This window comes from Aquarana catesbeiana, linkage group LG06 (assembly GCF_042186555.1).
Source record: "Aquarana catesbeiana isolate 2022-GZ linkage group LG06, ASM4218655v1, whole genome shotgun sequence".
NCBI lineage: Eukaryota > Metazoa > Chordata > Amphibia > Anura > Ranidae > Aquarana > Aquarana catesbeiana.
In genome coordinates this window covers 187,621,443-187,640,990 of record NC_133329.1, presented here as the reverse complement: position 1 = coordinate 187,640,990, position 19,548 = coordinate 187,621,443, and the positions used below count along the sequence as shown (strand labels likewise).

The window sequence follows — 19,548 nt, the reverse complement described above, 5'->3', positions numbered from 1 at the left end:
TTATGCGCGACTCTGCTCTTGGTTATAACAATAAAACTCAATAAAACAACATTTTTTCCTATTGCAATCTGTACCAAAAAAGAGTAAAAAATATATGCCGAAGCATAGGGGCAGTCCGCCCTCTGACCACCCCAGCCCCCATGCTTCAGCATATACGCTCTTTTTTTTAACCGCGGTGGTGAAATCACCTCCTAGAGCACTGTAGTCACTGATTTATGTATTCTGAAAGCAAACCATGTTGCTGTCAGAATAAACAGATCAGTGCTGCAGCTGAATGGTGTACCTGCAAAGCAAACAATAATAATAATAATTATTATTATACAGGATTTGTTTAGCGCCAACAGTTTGCGCATTACACTGTAGGGAGACACTACACCAACAGTACAATTCAAAACAAGAGGGTTAGAGGAGCCTAACAATCTAAGAGGGAGGGGCTGGTGAAACAAAAGGTAGGGACTGTGAGGGATGAACTGATGAGAGGAGTATAAGATTCGGTTGTTAACTGGAGGCAGGATAGGCCACCCTGAAGAGATGAGTTTTCATGGATCGCCTAAAAGTGGACAGAGTAGGAGATAGCTGGACAGAATAGGGTAGTGAGTTCCAGAGGATGGGAGAGGCTCTGGAGAAGTCCTGGAGACAAGCATGGGAGGAGGAGACAAGGGAGCTAGAGAACAGAAGGTTTTGGGAGGAGCGGAGAGGACGTGTTGAGTGATATTTGGAGATAAGATTGGTGATGTAACGTGGGGCAGAATTGTGAATGGCTTTGTATGTTATTGTTAACGTTTTGAATTTTATTCGTTGGGCAATGGGAAGCCAGTGGAGGGATTGGCAGAAAGGAGTGGCGGGACTCTGAACGGTTGGTAAGCTGGATGAATCTGGTAGCGGCATTCATGATAGACTGAAGAGGTCTATCACTAACAACAAAATACAGTAACAACATTAAGAACAGCACATTAAAGTCATTGTAAAGTCTTGTTTTTTTTTAATAAAAATAACAAACGTTATACTTACCTCCTCTGTGCAGTAGATTTGCACAGAGCAGCCCAGATTCTCCTCTTACCGGGTCCCTCTTCTGTGCTCTTGGCCCCTTCCTTCTGTTAAGTGCCCCCACAGCAAGCAGCTTGCTATGGGGGCATCCGAGCCGAGTCACAGCTCCCTGTGTCCATTCAGACACGGAGCTGTGGCCTCCTCTCTTTCCTGATTGGCTGACTGACTTTGACAGCAGTGGGAGCCAATGGGAGGAGGGAGAGTCTTGGATGGCTGAGATACTCGTGGACAACGCTGAACAAAGATGGAACTCAGGTAAGCTGGGACGGCTGCTGAACACAGAAGGCTTTTTATCTTAATTCATAGAATGCATTGAAATAAAAAAAAACGACTTTACAACTCCTTTTAACTCAATAAAACGACAACTATTGTTGGCTTTTTTATTTTTTTACTTTTTTAATTTTGTTTGTTTTTTTTTTACACTTTTTCCTTATATGTAAAAAACTTTAAATGTTCCAGGCTAGGGTCTATCAAAATGATCTAACATCTTCCGAGACCCTTTGTGAATGTGTGCCCTAGACTTTGCCGTGCTGTACTAATACTAATACTCCATTAGTGGGTGGTAGCAATGGAAACAGGCCTGGATGTAGAGACCAGGTTGGCCAGGACAGGAAGGACAAAAATAGTGGTTGTCATGGCTGTATCCGCATTTACCACAAACACAACATCTTTTTTGAAGTTCCCTTTGGGTCGGGGGAACCAGGGAGGACATCCAGAAAATGCCTTTCATGCAGCCGGCTCACTGCATCTGGATTGGGAAATTGGGCCACAGCACCTTCTGGAAACAAAAGGGCTGTGACCTCTTCCTGAATTTTTAGAAAGGATCCACTTCTTCCTGACGCTTTGTATAGTATATAAGCGTTGAACAGGGCCAATTGGAATAAATATACAGACACTTTTTTGTACAGCAAATGGAATGAATGGAAGGCAGGTCAAAAACATCCCGTTTGTCCTTCCACTTCACTGCAAGCAGTTCTCCATTTCTCAAGCTGGCTCTCTCCCCCCCATCTAAGTGGGGTATTTACAAGCTGTTGGGGGAAGTCCTGGGCGATTAGGTACCCCTTTACGAATAAGGGTGACACCAAATCCCAAACAATCTTGCCACTGCTCTCTATGTATTCTGGACAGTCACAAGACTCCATGCATCTTTTCCCTTGTAAATCAGGAAAGCCCATGTATAGCCTATTGCCCCCTCACAGAGCTAACGCTGCCCTTTTGGGAACACTATCCTATTGGGGATGCTAGTATAGTTCTGATCTGATCAAAGATATTGACCTGTTCAGACTATATTAGTAATGAAGATGTATAGTGTGTCTGTTAGTGTTACTGGCAATCAAAGAGTTAAATGTGATAATGAATATGCAGAAGGCAATCTGATGCTGTCTGGGTTTGATGCTAATTGACGCTAATGCTATCTGGCATCCCCTGTGACACTAAGGCAATGATCAGAAAAAAAGATCTGTACACTGTACCTAATGACACTATGACAGGGCAGTAAAAGGGTTAACTGGGGGACAATCAGGGGGTTAAAACTTTATTAGGCGGGTACCCTGACACTATCTGGGACTGATGCTAACGCTATCTAGCATCACCAGTGACACTAATACAGTGATCAGCAAAATATCTGTACAATGTGCCTAATGACACTGTGACAGGGTGTGAAAGGGTTGTAATGAAACGTCCCACACTCCTCTTGAGTGACCCTCAGATGATGACGTGAATGACGAAGCGCATCAGGGTGGAGCCATACGACAAATGTACTGACGTCAACAAGCACCAGGTACACGGCTGGAATCCCCACTGGTGATACAAGCCGAGAGCGGAGGAGACGCCATACGATCTGTGAGCTAGTAGCTGGCTGTTTGTGTGAACACTGTTTTTAACATGTGATTTTTGTAAGTGCACAACTTAAAGGGGTGGTTGTTTTTTTACGGGCATTAAAGTTGTTCAAAACAAGATTACACTACGTCCGATCCTTCTTTCCTTTACTCAATTAACTGAGTGATCAGAGACGCTGGCACAGATTGGAAAAGAGGGAGAAGACTTGTGTGGAGACAGCCTATTTGAGATTGATACGCACAGTTAAAGCTTATATCTGGTAAGAGGCTTTTCAAGAGGGGGTTTCTTCACACACACACCCCCCCTCGTTTGGCTGTGTGCACGTGTGAAGGTGCTTACATTCGGTGTCAGCAATCTTCATCTCAAATGTCTTTAAAGGACTGGTCTTTTTCTCTATATCGTTTATTACAACTTTCACCAACATTGTGCGTGGACTGTATGAAATGGACATATGATAAATAGGATTACTCACGATATGTGATATATCTTATATGAGCCCTGCCTGAGTCTATATATAGATTCCTTTGTTTTGTGACAAAAATGTACATGCATAATATAAATAGTAGTGAGCCCCTGTGCATCAACGCGTTTCGCTGTCTAGCTTCGTCAGGACACACACAGGGATTGCTAGAGGAAAACAGGTCTCACTATCTAAAATAAAACACATAGCTAAGACTTCATACAACAGCAACATATGTTAAAAATGGACCATCATCATATCTGAGCGAGATATACGACACACACATAGAAATACTTTGCAAAGGAGTCCATGAAAGATAGTCTCACCCATTAGGCTTCAAGTATTCTCATATGTAGTATTTCAAGTACTTGGGTATTCATAACAGAAAGCCAACTAGAACAATTCATATAATGACATAAGTCATTAAGAAAACAGGAAACACCCCAAACGTTCAGACAATATATATGATGAAATAGAGAAATACTCACTATCTCAGAGTGCCACGTGGCAACTATATTATCAATATTGGCAAATGGAAGCACAAAACCAGATAAGAGAAGAGGGGCTGGGGTGGTGGTATGGACTTGGACACTGAGAGCTGAAAGCCTTAGTAATTTTGTATAGCACTTGTATAGCATTTTGTATAGCACTGATCACTGTATTGGTGTCACTGGTGTCACTGGTCCCCAAAAAGTGTCACTTAGTGTCAGATTTGTCCGCCACAATATCGCAGTCCCACTAAAAATTCACCGCCATTACTAGTAAAAAAAAAAGTCTATAAATCTATCATAGTTTGTAGACGCTATAACTTTTGTGCAATCCAATCAATATACACTTCTTGGGATTTTTTTTAACCAAAAATATGTAGCAGAATATATATTGGCCTAATCTGATGAAGAAATTAGATTTTTTATTTTATTTTATTAGATGTGTTTTATAGCCGAAAGTAAAACATTTTTTTTTCAAAATTGTCTGGTTTTGTGTTTATAGCGCAAAAAATAAAAACCACAGAGGTGATCAAATACCACCAAAAGAAAGCTCTATTTGTGGGAAAAAAGCACATCAATGTTTTTGGGTACAGCGTTGCACAACTGCGCAATTGTCAGTTAAAGCAATGCAGTGCCGTATTGCAAAACATGGCCTGGTCAGGAAGGGGGGTAAAACCTTCCGGAGCTGAAGTTGTTAAAGAGTCCCTAAAAATTAAAAACAATGGCTTTGAAATGACAGAGCTAATTTTTTTTAGGCTCATTGGGTGTATGCCATCTGGTCCAGGTGCTTTATCCACATTTATTCTGTCTGGACCATATCACTTTTGAGCCATCGTGGATCATTTGCGGCTGTGTCAATACCATTGAGCTCCCCCATGCTCTTTTGAATACACAGAGCTGAAGAAGGTATTTAATAAATTTGCCTTCTCTTTGTCTGCAGTCACCCACTCTAGATTATTTTGTAAAGAGCCTCCATGCTCAGACCTGACCTTTTTTCTATTATTATATTTGAAGAATTTTTGGGGGTTTGTCCTACTATCTTTTGCAATCTGTCGTTCGTTTTGAATTTTTGCATCCTTGATTTCCTTTTTACATATTCTGTTATATTCCTTCTTTTTTATATTTTTTAAAAGCTCTTTATTATTGTTTATAGATTTTTTAACTTTTGCCGTTAAACACTTAGGTTTAGTTTTTAGCCTTTTAAACCTATTGCCCATGGGAATATACTTTGCAGTGAGTTCAAATAGTTTTTTTTAAGAATTCCCATTTCTGTTCTGTGTTCATCAATGCAAATATTCCCTCCCAGTCTAAGTCTTGGAGAGTAGCCCTCATCCTTGGAAAATTTGCTCTCTTAACCACTTCAGCCCCGGAAGATCTGGCTGCTCAATGACCAGGCCATTTTTTGCGATACGGCACTGCGTTGCTTTAACTGACAATTGCGTGGTTGTACCCAAACAAAATTGACGTTTTTTTCCCCACAAATAGAGCTTTCTTTTGGTGGTATTTGATAATCTTGGCGGTTTTTAATTTTGTGCTATAAACAAAAAAAGCGATAATTTTGAAAAAAACACAATATTTTGTACTTTTTGCTATAATAAATATCCCCAATTTTTTTTTAAAAAAAGCTAATTTTTTTCCTCTGTTTATTCTTCTACATGTTTTTGATAATAAAAATCGCAATAAGCTAAGTTAAAGCGTCTGCAAAATAGGGGAAACATTTTTATTATTATTATTTTTTTTACTAGTAATGGCGGTGATATTTTTATTGGGACTGCGACATTATGGCGGACAGATTGGACACTTTTGACACATTTTTGAGACCATTGACAATTGTACAGTGATCAGTGCTATAAACATGCACTGATTACTGTATAAATGTCACTGGCAGGGAAGGGGTTAACACTAGGGGGTGATCAAGGGGTTAACTGTGTTCCCTCATGTGTGTTCTATCTGTAGGGGGATGGGACTGACTAGAGGAGATGACAGATTGTTGTTCCTAGCTAGTAGGAACACACGATCTGTCTCTCCTCTCCTCACAGAACAGGGATTTGTGTGTTTACACACACACATGTTCATGTTCTGGCTCTCGTGCCGGCGATCTCGCACAGCTGGGGGTGCACACCTCCTATTTCCGCTTAAAGGCCCGACGTACAGCTACGACGGTTCGCAGGAACATGCCGACCTGCCGCAGTATGATGGCGGCTGGTTGGCAAGTGGTTAAAGTTGTGTTTTTATATTTCCAGTATGAGCTTGTTGCTTACAGCTAACAATAAATTAAATCATGTTATGGTCACTGCTACCCAGATGTTATTTTATATGAACATTAGTAATAAGCTCTGCATGGTTTAGGATTACCAGGTCCAACAGAGCATCATTCCTAGTCGGGGCCTCTATGAACTGTACCATAAAATTGTCTTATAATAGGTTTATACATTTTTGCCTTTTAACTGTTCCAGCAGTGCCATTACTCGAGTCAATCTCCGGGTAGTTAAAATGCCTCTGTCACGTACCTGATGGATGAGCCTGACGTGTAGCGGGAAGGCTTTCTCGTACAGCCCTGCCTCAAGGGCCACCGATGTTGCAACAGTGGCCACAAGAGCCTGGCAGTGTATGGGTACCTGGGTCATCTTCGGTGTAGTAGATGTGTCACAGGATAGACCAGCAGGTTAAATGGCAGGTGTAGTCAATTCAGCTGATGCAGCAGGAAACAGGAACAGGAAGCAGGCTGGTAAGTGCAGAGCTGAGGAGACACTGAATGCGTAGCCAGACAAGCCGGGTTTGGTAACAGACGATCAGATGCAGATATAGACAACAGGCAGAGAATGGTCAGCATACAGGCAGAGTTCGGCAACAGGATATCCAGCAGTAGAGAGGTAAACATAGTCAACAAGGGAAGCCAGGGTCAGGGTAACAGAGAGCAAGCATAGTGAGAGTGAATCAGGTCAAACACAGGAATTCAGGATCAGGATCTCAGGAACAGATTTCACAGGTACAAGCTGCAGATCAGACAACAAAGTCTCTGTGCAGCTGGGGTGTTTAAATAGGAAGTCTTTTGAGTCAGTTTCACTGGCTTGCATGGCTGTGCACGTGCCCGCGTGCATGCGCACACCCATGTGCAAGGTAGATCCCTGACATTGCCCCCTCCTTACATGCAACCTCCAGGTGCCCAATTGGTTTCTCTTCTGTGGGTGGCAGCGGAAGAAGGCATCAATTAAGTCTTTGGCATGAACATCTTGTTTAGACTCCCAGGAATTTTCCTCAGAGCCGTAGCCCTTCCATTTTATTAGTTACCATACCTGGTTTCTTCTTCTTCTAAAGTCCAGAACGGCTTCCACCTCATACTCCTCTTCCCCATCTATGGTCACGGGTTCCAGTGGCCTGGATACCGTATCTGGAAAAGAGTCAGGGACTGTGGTTTTCAAGACAGGATGTATTTTGAATGACTCAGGTAGAGATAATTCATAATAACTTAAAATTAATCACTGCCCTAACAATAATAAAGCAGCTGACATAAATTGTATGGTGACAATAATTTACAGAAGGGTAGGTATATGCAGCGCTAAAATCATGAAATTATGCAAGTAAAAATCCAGTGTATTGTAACATGAAAAGTTTGTGTTCATTAAAAAACTGGAACCACCCATGGTGTAAAAAGGACACAATAAAGTGAATTAAAATATATCCTCCACCGAACACCAACACACCGGGCTTTCTTACCAAAGACAATGGACCACTAAATTATAGGTGGTCAGACGGGCATATTATATCCATAATATCACGGCACCACTTCACTTGGATAGTAGATAGCTGGATCTTGTGTGGTCTCAATACATAGTGAATCGGCAGGTACATGCATAAAGTACAAGAAGGCAACTCCTCTTGGTGAAGCATGTAAAATCAGGGTAAATTTATTCCATATAAAACAGCCAGAATACTTACATTTAATCAGATAAAAGCAGGCATATCAGGAACTACAGTCCGTCTTAGATATCAATTGTTTCCAACCACAAAGATGGCTGCGGTCGGCACGTACAGCGTTGTGATGTCAGAACTCCACCCTACACAGCGTTTCGTCCAATAGGAACTTTGTCAGGGGCATGGTCAGAGATTGTCATATCCTCTTTATATAGGGAGGGCGGGATAGAAACGCCTCTTTCCTCTTGCACTCCAAGCCTCACTCTCATCCGCCGGAAGTGAAAGTGCGTTACAGACGGATGTTTACACCACAGCTGGGACATACACGGCCAAACCCCCCCACGGTGGCAATATTTAAGGAGACCAGATAGAAAATAGTATACAATAGACCAGCCCTCAAAAATTCCACTCGCCTGCTCGCATTTGGAGAGTGAAATTATGAGAAGTGCGGATATGGACAGAGCTGTGCTGCATCGGGAATGTATCCAGTGTCCCCCCGCCACGCACACACTCACATTGCAGCCAGTCCCATAGGCATTCTGCAGCCGCCTGGGACCACACATCTCTGCCCCGCACAGGCTCGCAGTGCTTGGGACCGTCCCTCTCCACCTCCCTGCATTGCACAGGCTAGTAAGCACAGGCTAGGAAGCACAAGCTTTGCACAGTGTACCAGCTTCCAGTGCCGCTTGGGACTGCCCCTCTCCACCTCTTACACATCTATGGAGTGCACCGATACCTGACCCCCGTGGCTGCAGGATAATGGTATGTGACACTGTGCTGTGATCTGAAAGCATTGGTATAATGGGAGATTGGATAGGAAGTCTGCTTCTCAAGGGGGCTTGAGAGCACATATGTGCTGGATTGGGGGGGGGGGGGTTAATTGTAGGCATAGGTCTAAATCATACCCTCCCAATCCATTATACCTTTGCCTCCAATTTCGCCCCCCATCAATTATACCTATGCCTCCAATTCCACCCCCCCATTCTATCATACCTATGCCTCTAATTCCGCATAGGATGCATTAAGGTGAAAATACACACAGGTTTACAACCTCTTTAAGGCCTGGCTAGTAGCTCAAAATTTTGAGCACTACAATAGACTATTCTGTTTTCTAAGAAAGGGTAGGAAAAAGAACCGGGCCAATTGGAAACAGAGATAATGTATAAAAAATAAAACTAATCAGAACATCTAAAAAGATTATATTAAAAACAAAAATTAAACTCCACAAACGGCCTAACCAAATACCAATTAAGGAATAAAAATAATGCTGCCATCTAGTGGTTGGAAAACAAATGGTGCAAACATTTTAAATACAAGTCTATAAGAACAACATAGGAAAAATTGTAATAAGAAAGGGGATGGTATTCAGCTATTGTTAATGAAAGCATTAACATCCCATTCTATATTTGTATATCCTAGTATGGGGTTATCGTTCAGGTACTTATCTAATAGTTTTTTGAAACTTTCGATGCTCCTCACTGAAACCACCGCCTGTGGAATTGAATTCCACATCCTTGCCTTTCTTAGAATAAAGAACCCTCTACGCAGTCTAAGGTTAAACCTCTTTTCTTCTAATCTTAATGAGTGGCCACGTGTCTTATTAAACTCCCTTCCACGGAAAAGTTTTATCCATATTGTGGGGTCACCAGTATGGTATTTGTAAATTAGAATCATATCCCCTCTCAAGCATCTCTTCTCCAGAGAGAATAAGTTCAGTGCTCGTAACCTTTCTTCATAACTAATATTCTCCAGTCCCTTTATTAGCTTTGTTGCCCTTCTCTGCACTCGCTCCATTTCCAGTACATCCTTCCTGAGGACTGGTGCCCAGAATTGGACAGCATACTCCCGGTGAGGCCGGACCAGAGTCTTGTAGCTTGAGAGAATTATCGTTTTATCTCTTGAGTTAATTCTCTTTAATGCATGCCAATATTCTGTTTGCTTTGTTAGCAGCAGCTTGGCATTGCTGCTGCTACTAGGATCCCCAGGTCCTTTTCCATCCTTGATTCCCCCAGAGGTCCCCCCCCCCGAGTAGATTGCGTTCATATTTTTGCAATCCAAATGCATTATTTTACATTTTTCCACATTAAACCTAACTTGCCATGTAGTTGCCCACCCCATTCATTTGTTCAGATCTTCTTGGAAGGTTTCCACATCTTGTGGAGAAGTTATTGCCCTGCTTAGCTTGAACTGTTTATCCCAACCTCCAGGTCATTTATGAACAAATTAAAAAGGATTGGTCCCAGCAAAGAACCCTGGGGGACCCCACTTGCCACCTCTGACCATTCCGAGTACTCCCCATTTATCACCAGCCTCTGAACTCTCCCTTGTAGCCAATCCATGTACTCATCCTATGGTCCATGCCAACGGACCTTACTTTGTACAGTAAACGTTTATGGGGAACTGTGTCAAATGCTTTTGCAAAATTCAGATACACCAAGTCTATGGGCCTTCCTTTATCTAGATGGCAGCTCACCTCCTCACAGAAAGTTAGTAGAATGGTTTGGCAAGAACAATTCTTCATGAATCAATGCTGATTACTGCTAACGATACCGCTCTCATTACTAAAATCTTGTATATAGTCCCTTATCATCCTGTCAGGAAAGGTTCCACCCGCTGATGATACTGTCTGACATTTGGCGTGCAGTACTGTGCAGTACTTCCAGCAGGTGTCCCCTGGCAGTCTGGAACTGCTTGGGGAGCCTTTCCCTGTTGGTGGTATTAAGTGATCCTTGGGCCGCAGTACTGGCGTCCACCAGCAGGTGGTTCCTGGCAGTGTGGGGCCGACATCATCTCCTGCAATTAGGCGTCACCTGAGTGATTGCAAAAGGTGTGTATAATTACCCGGTAGACACACTGATGCCTTGCCTTGGTATCTCCTTTGTGCCCTGACCCTAAACCTGTGAAGCTCTGCATCTGTACCTGTACCTGTACCTGTACCTGAACCTGTTCCTGTCTGTTACCTAAACCCTGGACCCTGAGCCTTGTACCCTGACCCGTCCCTCCTGTGATCCATCCATCCTCTCCTTGTCCTGTTTATCTTCCTTTCCCTAGCTGCTGACCTCCCGTTGTTGACTCTGGCCTGGCCCTGTTTATGACTCTGGTATACCCCTTTACTTGCATATATTTGTCTGTTATTATTTGTGGGTTTCTGTTGGTGGTTGTTTGGTTGCACATTGTAGTATATTGGAGGTGGTTGTATTTATTCACTTATCTTAATAAATTATATATTTTCACCTTACCTGCGTTTGTTCCTCTTTTGCTGTCTGCACAGCTCTGGTCACACCTGATACCTGACAGTATACCAAGGCCATTCCTGACCAGAAGTGGCTGCACAGAGGAACCATCTCGGTTCTGTTTACTTCAGGTGAAATGAATTTGGATGTTATTAGTTACTATGCTGTGCTGGCGTCTGAGAGTGGGGAATATCTCGGCCAGACACTTAAGGAGGGGACGAGTGACCAGTTGTTTGAAATCATGCGTTTAGCTCACTCTCTGGTGGATTAGGGTTGTTTGCTGTTTGGGGATGTACAGCCTTTAATTCACATATGTACAGAGCTGGCCCTGCCCGGTATTCCCAAAGGCCGTGATGACTTTTCTCCACCTTTTAATATTAATCAAGTTGTATCCCTGGTTTGGCTTTTGGAGGATGATCCCACATACTTTTGTGAACACTATTCAGCCTGCTCACAACAAATGATGACAGAGTGCGTTGAGTCTGTTCAGTCCCTGGTCAGACAGGCAGAATGTAAACTACAGTTTGTGCAACCCATACTCTTGGTCTGATATGCTGCAATCAGCCCCAGCCAACCCACAACTAACCACTTCTGCCATCAGACACCTGCCAGCCCAAATCTCTTTTTCCCCTTCACCTATGGCAGCTTCAGTCGCAGCTCGGTACACCCTGCCACCAAATACCAATACCCTGTTTCTACTCCCTGCAGCTATCCTGCCTTTAACCCACCTGCCTCTTCTCGTCTCCCTATAATCCCTCAAGAACTTCCCCCAGCTACTGTTACCTCTTCCCTGCCTTATTCCAACCCTCCTCTCCAGTCTGCTTCATTCCCTACCTACAGTCCTGCAGTTACCTATAGGACTCCAGTAGCTAAACTTAAAAAGAGACGGAAGTTCTTTCCTACCCATTTGATCCTGCCAGTAACCCAACCTTCCTTCACACCAGCTAATCCACTCCAGCCTGGAGTCCCAGTGCCTGCTACCCAGCCTGACATCCCAATGCCTGCTACCCAGCCTGACGTCCCAGTGCCTGCTACCCAGCCTGACGTCCCAGTGCCTGCTACCCAGCCTGACGCCTCAGTGCCTACTACCCAGTCCAATGTTTCAGTACCTACTGACCGGTCTGATCTTGTGTCCATATTCCAGCCTGAAGTTGTGCTGCCAGTGTCCCAGTCTGATGTGCCTGCCCTCCAGTCTGATATGCCTACCTTTCAGTCTGATGTGCCTGCATTCTAGTCTGATGTGCCTGCCTTCCAGTCTGATGATCCGATACCTGCCTTCCAATCTGGTATCCTGGTGCTTGTCTTCCAGTCTGATGTCCTGGTGCCTGCCTCCCAGTCTGATGTGCCTGCCTTCCATTCTGATGTGCCTGCCTTGCAGTCTGATGTGCCTGGTGCCTGCCTTCCAGTCTGATGTGCCTGCCTTCCAGTCTGATGCCCTGATGCCTGCCTTCCAGTCTGGTGTCCTGGTGCCTGCCTTCCAGTCTGGTGTCCTGGTGCCTGCCTCCCAGTCTGACGTGCCTGCCTTCCAGTTTGCGTTCCTGCCTTCCAGTCTGATGTGCCTGCTTTCCAGTCTGATGTGCCTGCCTTCCAGTCTGATGTGCCTGTCTTCCAGTCTGATGTGCCCGCTTTCCAGTCTGACGTGCCCGCTTTCCAGTCTGATGTCCTGGCGCCTGCCCTCCAGCCTGTTGTCTTGGTGCCTGCCCTCCAGCCTGTTGTCTCGGTGCCTGCCTTCCAGCCTGATGTCTCGGTGCCTGCCTTCCAGCCTGATGTCTCAGTGCCTGCCTTTCAGCCTGATGTTGCCGTTTTCCAGTCTGATGTTGCCGTTTTCCAGTCTGATGTGCCAGCTTTCCAGTCTGATGTGCCTGCTCTCCAGTCTGATGTGCCCGCTTTCCAGTCTGATGTCTCGTTGCCTGCCTTCCAGCCTGATGTCTCCTTGCCTGCCTTCCAGCCTGATGTCTCCTTGCCTGCCTTCAAGCCTGATGTCTCCTTGCCTGCCTTCCAGCCTGATGTCCCGGTGCCTGCCTTTCAGCCTGATGTTGCCGTTTTCCAGTCTGATGTGCCAGCTTTCCAGTCTGATATGCCTGCTTTCCAGTCTGATGTGCCTGCTTTCCAGTCTGATGAGCCTCTGTCTGCTGACCAGCCTGATGAGCCTCTGTCTGCTGTCCAGCCTGATGAGCCTCTGTCTGCTGCCCAGCCTGATGAGCCTCTGTCTGCTGCCCAGCCTGATGAGCCTCTGTCTGCTGCCCAGCCTGATGAGCCTCTGTCTGCTGCCCAGCCTGATGAGCCTCTGTCTGCTGTCCAGCCTGATGTGCCACTGTCTGCTGCCCAGCCTGATGTGCCACTGTCTGCTGCCCAGCCTGATGTGCCACTGTCTGCTGCCCAGCCTAATGTGACACTGTCTGCTGCCCAGCCTGATGTGACACTGTCCACTGCCCAGCCTGATGAGTCTCTGTCTGCTGCCCAGCCTGACGACCCTGCTGTCTGCCTTGATGTGCCCACTATCTGCCTTGATGTGCCTGCTGCCAGGCTTGATGTACCTCCAGCCATTGTCCAGCTTGATATTATGGACTTTTCTCAGCAACGGCTAGTTGGAGTGTCCAGAGGCCGCTCCTTTGAGGGGGGTACTGTCAGGAAAGGTTCCACCCACTGATGATACTGTCTGAGATTTGGTGTACAGTACTGTGGTGCACCAGCAGGTGTCCCCTGGCATTCTGGAACTGCCTGGGGAGCCTTTCCCTGTTGGTGGTATTATGTGATCCTTGGGCCACAGTACTGGCGTCCACCAGCGGGTAGTTCCTGGCAGTGTGGGGCCGACATCATCTCCTGCAATTAGGCGTCATCTGAGTGATTGTAGAAGGTGTGTATAATTACCCGGCAGACACACTGATGCCTTGCCTTGGTATCTTGCTTGCACCCTGACCCTGACCCTGTGAAGCTTTGCATCTGTGCCTGTACCCGTACCTGAACCTGATCTTGTTGCTGTCTGTTACCTGAACCCTGGACCTTGAGCCTTGTACCCTGACCCGTCCCTCCTGTGATCCATCCTCTCCTTGTCCTGTTTGTCTTCCTTTCCCCAGCTGCTGACCTCCCGTTGTCGACCCTGGCCTGGCCCTGTTTATGATTCTGGTATTCCCCTTTACTTGTATATATATGTCTGTTATTATTTGTGAGTTTCTGTTGGTGGTTGTTTGATTACACATTGTAGTATATTGGAGGAGGTTGTATTTATTCACTTATCTTTAATAATTTATAAATTTTCACCTTACCTGCGTTTATTCCTCTTTTGCTGTCTACACAGCTCTGGTCACACCTGATACCTGACAGTATACCAAGGCCATTCCTGACCAGAAGTGGCTGCACAGAGGAACCATCTCGGTTCTGTTTACTTCAGGTGAAATGAATTTGGATGTTATTAGTTACTATGCTGTGCTGGCGTCTGAGAGTGGGGAATATCTCGGCCAGACACTTAAGGAGGGGACGAGTGACCAGTTGTTTGAAATCATGCGTTTAGCTCACTCTCTGGTGGATCAGGGTTGTTTGCTGTTTGGGGATGTGCAGCCTTTAATTCACATATGTACAGAGCTGGCCCTGCCCGGTATTCCCAAAGGCCGTGATGTTTTTTCTCCACCTTTTAATATTAATCAAGTTGTATCCCTGGTATGGCTTTTGGAGGATGATCCCACATACTTTTGTGAACACTATTCAGCCTGCTCACAACAAATGATAACAGAGTGCGTTGAGTCTGTTCAGTCCCTGGTCAGACAGGCAGAATGTAAACTACAGTTTGTGCAACCCATACTCTTGGTCTGATATGCTGCAATCAGTCCCAGCCAACCCACAACTAACCACTTCTGCCATCAGACACCTGCCAGCCCAAATCTCTTTTTCCTCTTCACCTATGGCAGCTTCAGTCGCAGCTCAGTACACCCTGCTTCCCACCAAATATCAATACCCAGTTTCTACTCCCTGCACCTATCCTGCCTTTAACCCACCTGCCTCTTCTCGTCTCCCTGTAATCCCTCAAGAACTTCCCCCAGCTACTGTTACCTCTTCCCTGCCTTATTCCAACCCTCCTCTCCAGTCTGCTTCATTCCCTACCTACAGTCCTGCAGTTACCTATAGGACTTCAGTAGCTAAACCTAAAAAGAGACGGAAGTTCTTTCCTACCCATTTGATCCTGCCAGTAACCCAACCTGCCTCTGCACCCAACCTGCCTTCGCACCAGCTAATCCACTCCAGCCTGACGTCCCAGTGCCTGCTACCCAGCCTGACGTCCCAGTGCCTGCTACCCAGCCTGACGTCCCAGTGCCTGCTACCCAGCCTGACGTCCCAGTGCCTGCTACCCAGCCTGACGTCCCAGTGCCTGCTACCCAGCCTGACGTCCCAGTGCCTGCTACCCAGCCTGACGTCCCAGTGCCTGCTACCCAGCCTGACGTCCCAGTGCCTGCTACCCAGCCTGACGTCCCAGTGCCTGCTACCCAGCCTGACGTCCCAGTGCCTGCTAACCAGCCTGACGTCCCAGTGCCTGCTACCCAGTCTGACGTCCCAGTGCCTGCTACCCAGTCTGATGCCTCAGTGCCTACTACCCAGTCCGATGTTTCAGTACCTACTGACCGATCTGATGACCTTGTGTCCATGTTCCAGCCTGAAGTTGTGCTGCCAGTGTCCCAGTCTGATATGCCTACCTTCCAGTCTGATGTGCCTGCCTTCCAGTCTGATGCCCTGATACCTGCCTTCCAGTCTGGTGTCCTGATGCCTGCCTTCCAGTTTGATGTGCCTGCCTTCCAGTTTGATGCGCCTGCCTTCCAGTTTGATGTGCCTGCCTTCCAGTCTGATGTGCCTGCCTTCCAGTCTGATGTGCCTGCCTTCCAGTCTGATGTCCTGGTGCCTGCCTTCCAGTCTGATGTGCCTGCCATCCAGTCTGATGTGCCTGCCTTCCAGTCTGATGTCCTGGTGCCTGCCTTCCAGTCTGATGTGCCTGCCTTCCACTCTGATGTGCCTTCCTTCCAGTCTGATGTGCCTTCCTTCCAGTCTGATGTGCCCGCTTTCCAGTCTGATGTGCCTGCTTTCCAGTCTGATGTGCCCGCTTTCCAGTCTGACGTGCCCACTTTCCAGTCTGATGTCTCGATGCCTGCCCTCCAGCCTGATGTCTCGATGCCTGCCCTCCAGCCTGATGTCTCAATGCCTGCCCTCCAGCCTGATGTTTTGGTGCCTGCCTTCCAGCCTGATGTCTTGGTGCCTGCCTTCCTATCTGATGCGCCCGCTTTCCAGTCTGATGTGCCTGCTTTCCAGTCTGATGTCTCGGTGCCTGCCTTCCAGCCTGATGTCTTGGTGCCTGCCTTCCGGTCTGATGTACCCGCTTTCCAGTCTGAAGTGCCCGCTTTCCCACTTTCTTTGCCACCTAAATGCATTATTTTACATTTTTCTACATTGAACCTAATTTGCCATGTAGTTGCCCACCCCATTAATTTGTTCAGATCTTTTTGCAAGGTTTCCACATCCTGCGGCGAAGTTATTGACCTGCTTAGCTTTGTATCGTCCGCAAATATAGAGATTGAACTGTTTACCCCATCTTCCAGGTCATTTATTAACAAATTAAATAGGATTGGTCCCAGCACAGAACCCTGAGGGACCCCCCTACCCACCCATGACCATTCCGAGTACTCCACATTTATCACCACCCTCTGAACTCGCCCTTGTAGCCAGTTTTCAATCCATGTACTCACCCTATGATCCATGCTAACTGACCCTATTTTGTGCAGTAAATGTTTATGGGGAACTGTGTCAAATGCTTTTTCAAAATCCAGATACACCATGTGTACGGGCCTTCCTTTATCTAGATGACAACTCACCTCCAAATAGAAGGTTAATAGATTGGTTTGGCAAGAACGATTCTTCATGAATCCATGCTGATTACTGCTAATAATACCATTCTCATTACTAAAATCTTGTATATAGTCCCTTATCATCCCCTCCAAGAGCTTGCATACTATTGATATTAGGCTAACTTGTCTGTTATTCCCAGGGATGTATTTTGGGCCCTTTTTAAATATTGGTGCTACACTGGCTTTTCTCCAATCAGCTGGTACCATGCCAGTCAGTAGACTGTCAGTAAAAATTAGGAACAATGGTCTGGCAAGTACTTGACCGAGTTCCCTAAGGACCCTTGGGTGCAAGCCATCTGGTCCCTATGACTTATTAATGTTAAGTTTCTCAAGTCTAATTTTAATTCTGTCCTCTGTTAACCATGGAGGTGCTTCCTGTGATGTGTCATGAGGATAAACACTGCAGTTTTGGTTACTGAAGTCCCCCGATTCCCTCGTGAAGACTGAGGAGAATAATAAATTCAATACCTTCACCATCTCCCCATCCTTTCTAACCAGATTTCCTTCCTCATTCTTTATGGGGAGCAATATGGTCTGTCCTCCCTTTTTTTCTGTTTATATACTTAAAGAATTTCTTGGGATTTAATTTTGCTCTCCTCTGCTATGTGTCTTTCGTGTTCTATCTTAGCTGCTCTAGTTGCACCCTTACATTTCTTTTTGTATTCTTTATAAAGTCGGAATGCTGATGATGATCCCTCAACCATGTATTTTTTGAAGGCCTTCTCTTTTGCTTTTATATGAATTTTTACATTGGAGTTAAGCCATCCAGGACTTTTGTTCGCTCTTTTAAATTTATTACCCAATGGGATGCATTGGCAAATGCCCTTATTTAATATGCTGTTAAAGCAAACCCATCCTCTCCTCCTTGTTCTTTGTTCCTAAGATTTTATTCCAATTTATGCCTTCTAGCAAGGTTTGTTTAGGGAAGTTGGCTCTTTTGAAATTCAGTGTCTTTGTATTACCCTTATGTTTCCTATTTGTGTGATTTATTTTTTTTCTATCGAAAAGCCAGTGGCGTGCAAAACACACCTCAAAAACTTCCACCCGGTGCCAAAAAAAAGTGCCCACACATAGAGAGTGAAACACAAAAAAGTGCAACGGGTGTACAGAGTCCTCCACTAGGGAAGGACCTTACCCTGATCCCCCGGGGCGTTAGGCTCCAGACAGGGACTGAGGTACTCAGACAAAGGGTCCATCCGGCCAAAACCAGGCAGACCCCCACAACTGGAAGGACTGCCGAAGCAGACCAACCCAAGTACAGTGGGGCTCTCCCGAAGAGAGACCCCTCAAAGGAGAGGGCGAACCAAGCCAAAAGGCCTATGTCCACCCCCTCCCAAGACTTTCAGAGTAGGCCCGAGGACCCACACCCTACTCGCCACACAGTGACAAAACGTGTATACAAAGACAACCAAAAAAAAAACAAAAAGGTGACAAACAGGGGTAAAAGAAAGAGTGGGGAAGATAGTGAGATGGGAGAGTGAAAGTGGCCATTGTGCTATACAATGGCCGGCCCTCCGGCCAGGCATAAAAATTTCCCCTGGTCCTGGCCAAAAGGCCCGGCCCAAGAGGCAGGTGCGAAAAACGTGTGTTGTGGTGAAGTGACCATGGTGCCATAAAATCAAGTGCTTTCACACCGTGACTATACGGCACCCCTGAACTGCCACTTCAGGGGCACATTCACCACTGGCTTTTCGAAAAAGCCCTGACCACCCAGCCCAGACCACAGCAGACCCCACCACAGACAGGAAGGATATGGAGATCAGGAAGCCGGAAAGAGCCCTTTACCATCAGGCTCTGCCGTCGCTCCCATCACTCCTCCTAATTACATTCGGGAAGTACTTGCCACTCCCTCCCCCCCTTGCAAGGCAGGAGTAAGCGTTCTCTCCCAAATAACTATCTGGAGCTAGATCCGCCCCAATCCAGGCCAGAAGGCCAGGGTCCCGACCCTCTGGTTCAGACCCCGTGGTTCTCCATCCCCATCAGAAGGCTTCCCTTTCGGCTACAAACCGCTCCAGGTCACCTTCACTCCAGCAGGTTTTGCATAGCAACCGCAATCCCATCTCTATTTCGCCATAGATCAGGGACGGAAGCAAGCGCCACCTCCTGGAAACTGATAAGAATAGATACTACACTTGATCTTCGCCAAAAGGCCGAGAAGCAATTAGCAATAATCATTCCCTGGCATCTGGGGCAGTCGGCATCAGCTCTTTTACTAAACATAAATAGTTTCTTAGGGGTATAGTAAGTTCTGTATATCAACATCAAATGTGACACTCTGTGTGGAGGAGAGACTGACACCGACGGCCCCATCTCCAGTATCTTTTTCCAATGCTCCTGTATTATCTCCCCTGTATCCTCCTCCCATCTCCTTTTCAGGTTAGGGAGTTCTGGATCTGGGCTGGTTCTATTATGTATCTGCCCATAGAGCACGGATATAAGCCCTCTGGTCTTGTCCAATGCAAATATCCTTTGAAGAAGGGGAGCTTTGTTCCACTCTAGCATATGTGTCCTAAACTGAGCTGCCAATGCATGTCTGATCTGTAAATATCTATAAAATAAATTATGTGGTATGTCATATTCTTTTCTCAGGTCTGAGAATGTTTTCAGGGTGCTACCATCGTATAGTTGAATCAACCTGGTTATGCCCTTTTTTTCCCATTATTCAACTCTTTCTATTTGCG

General features: G+C 46.0%; 1 protein-coding gene and 1 pseudogene across 3 annotated transcripts in view; one reads left to right on the top strand and one right to left on the bottom strand.

Moving 5' to 3' along the window:
* SNX29 (sorting nexin 29) overlaps positions 1-19,548 on the top strand; it is a 2,112,233-nt gene that overhangs the window by 965,233 nt on the left and 1,127,452 nt on the right. The window lies entirely within an intron of this gene.
* On the bottom strand, positions 18,897-19,029 carry LOC141101880 (U2 spliceosomal RNA; annotated as a pseudogene).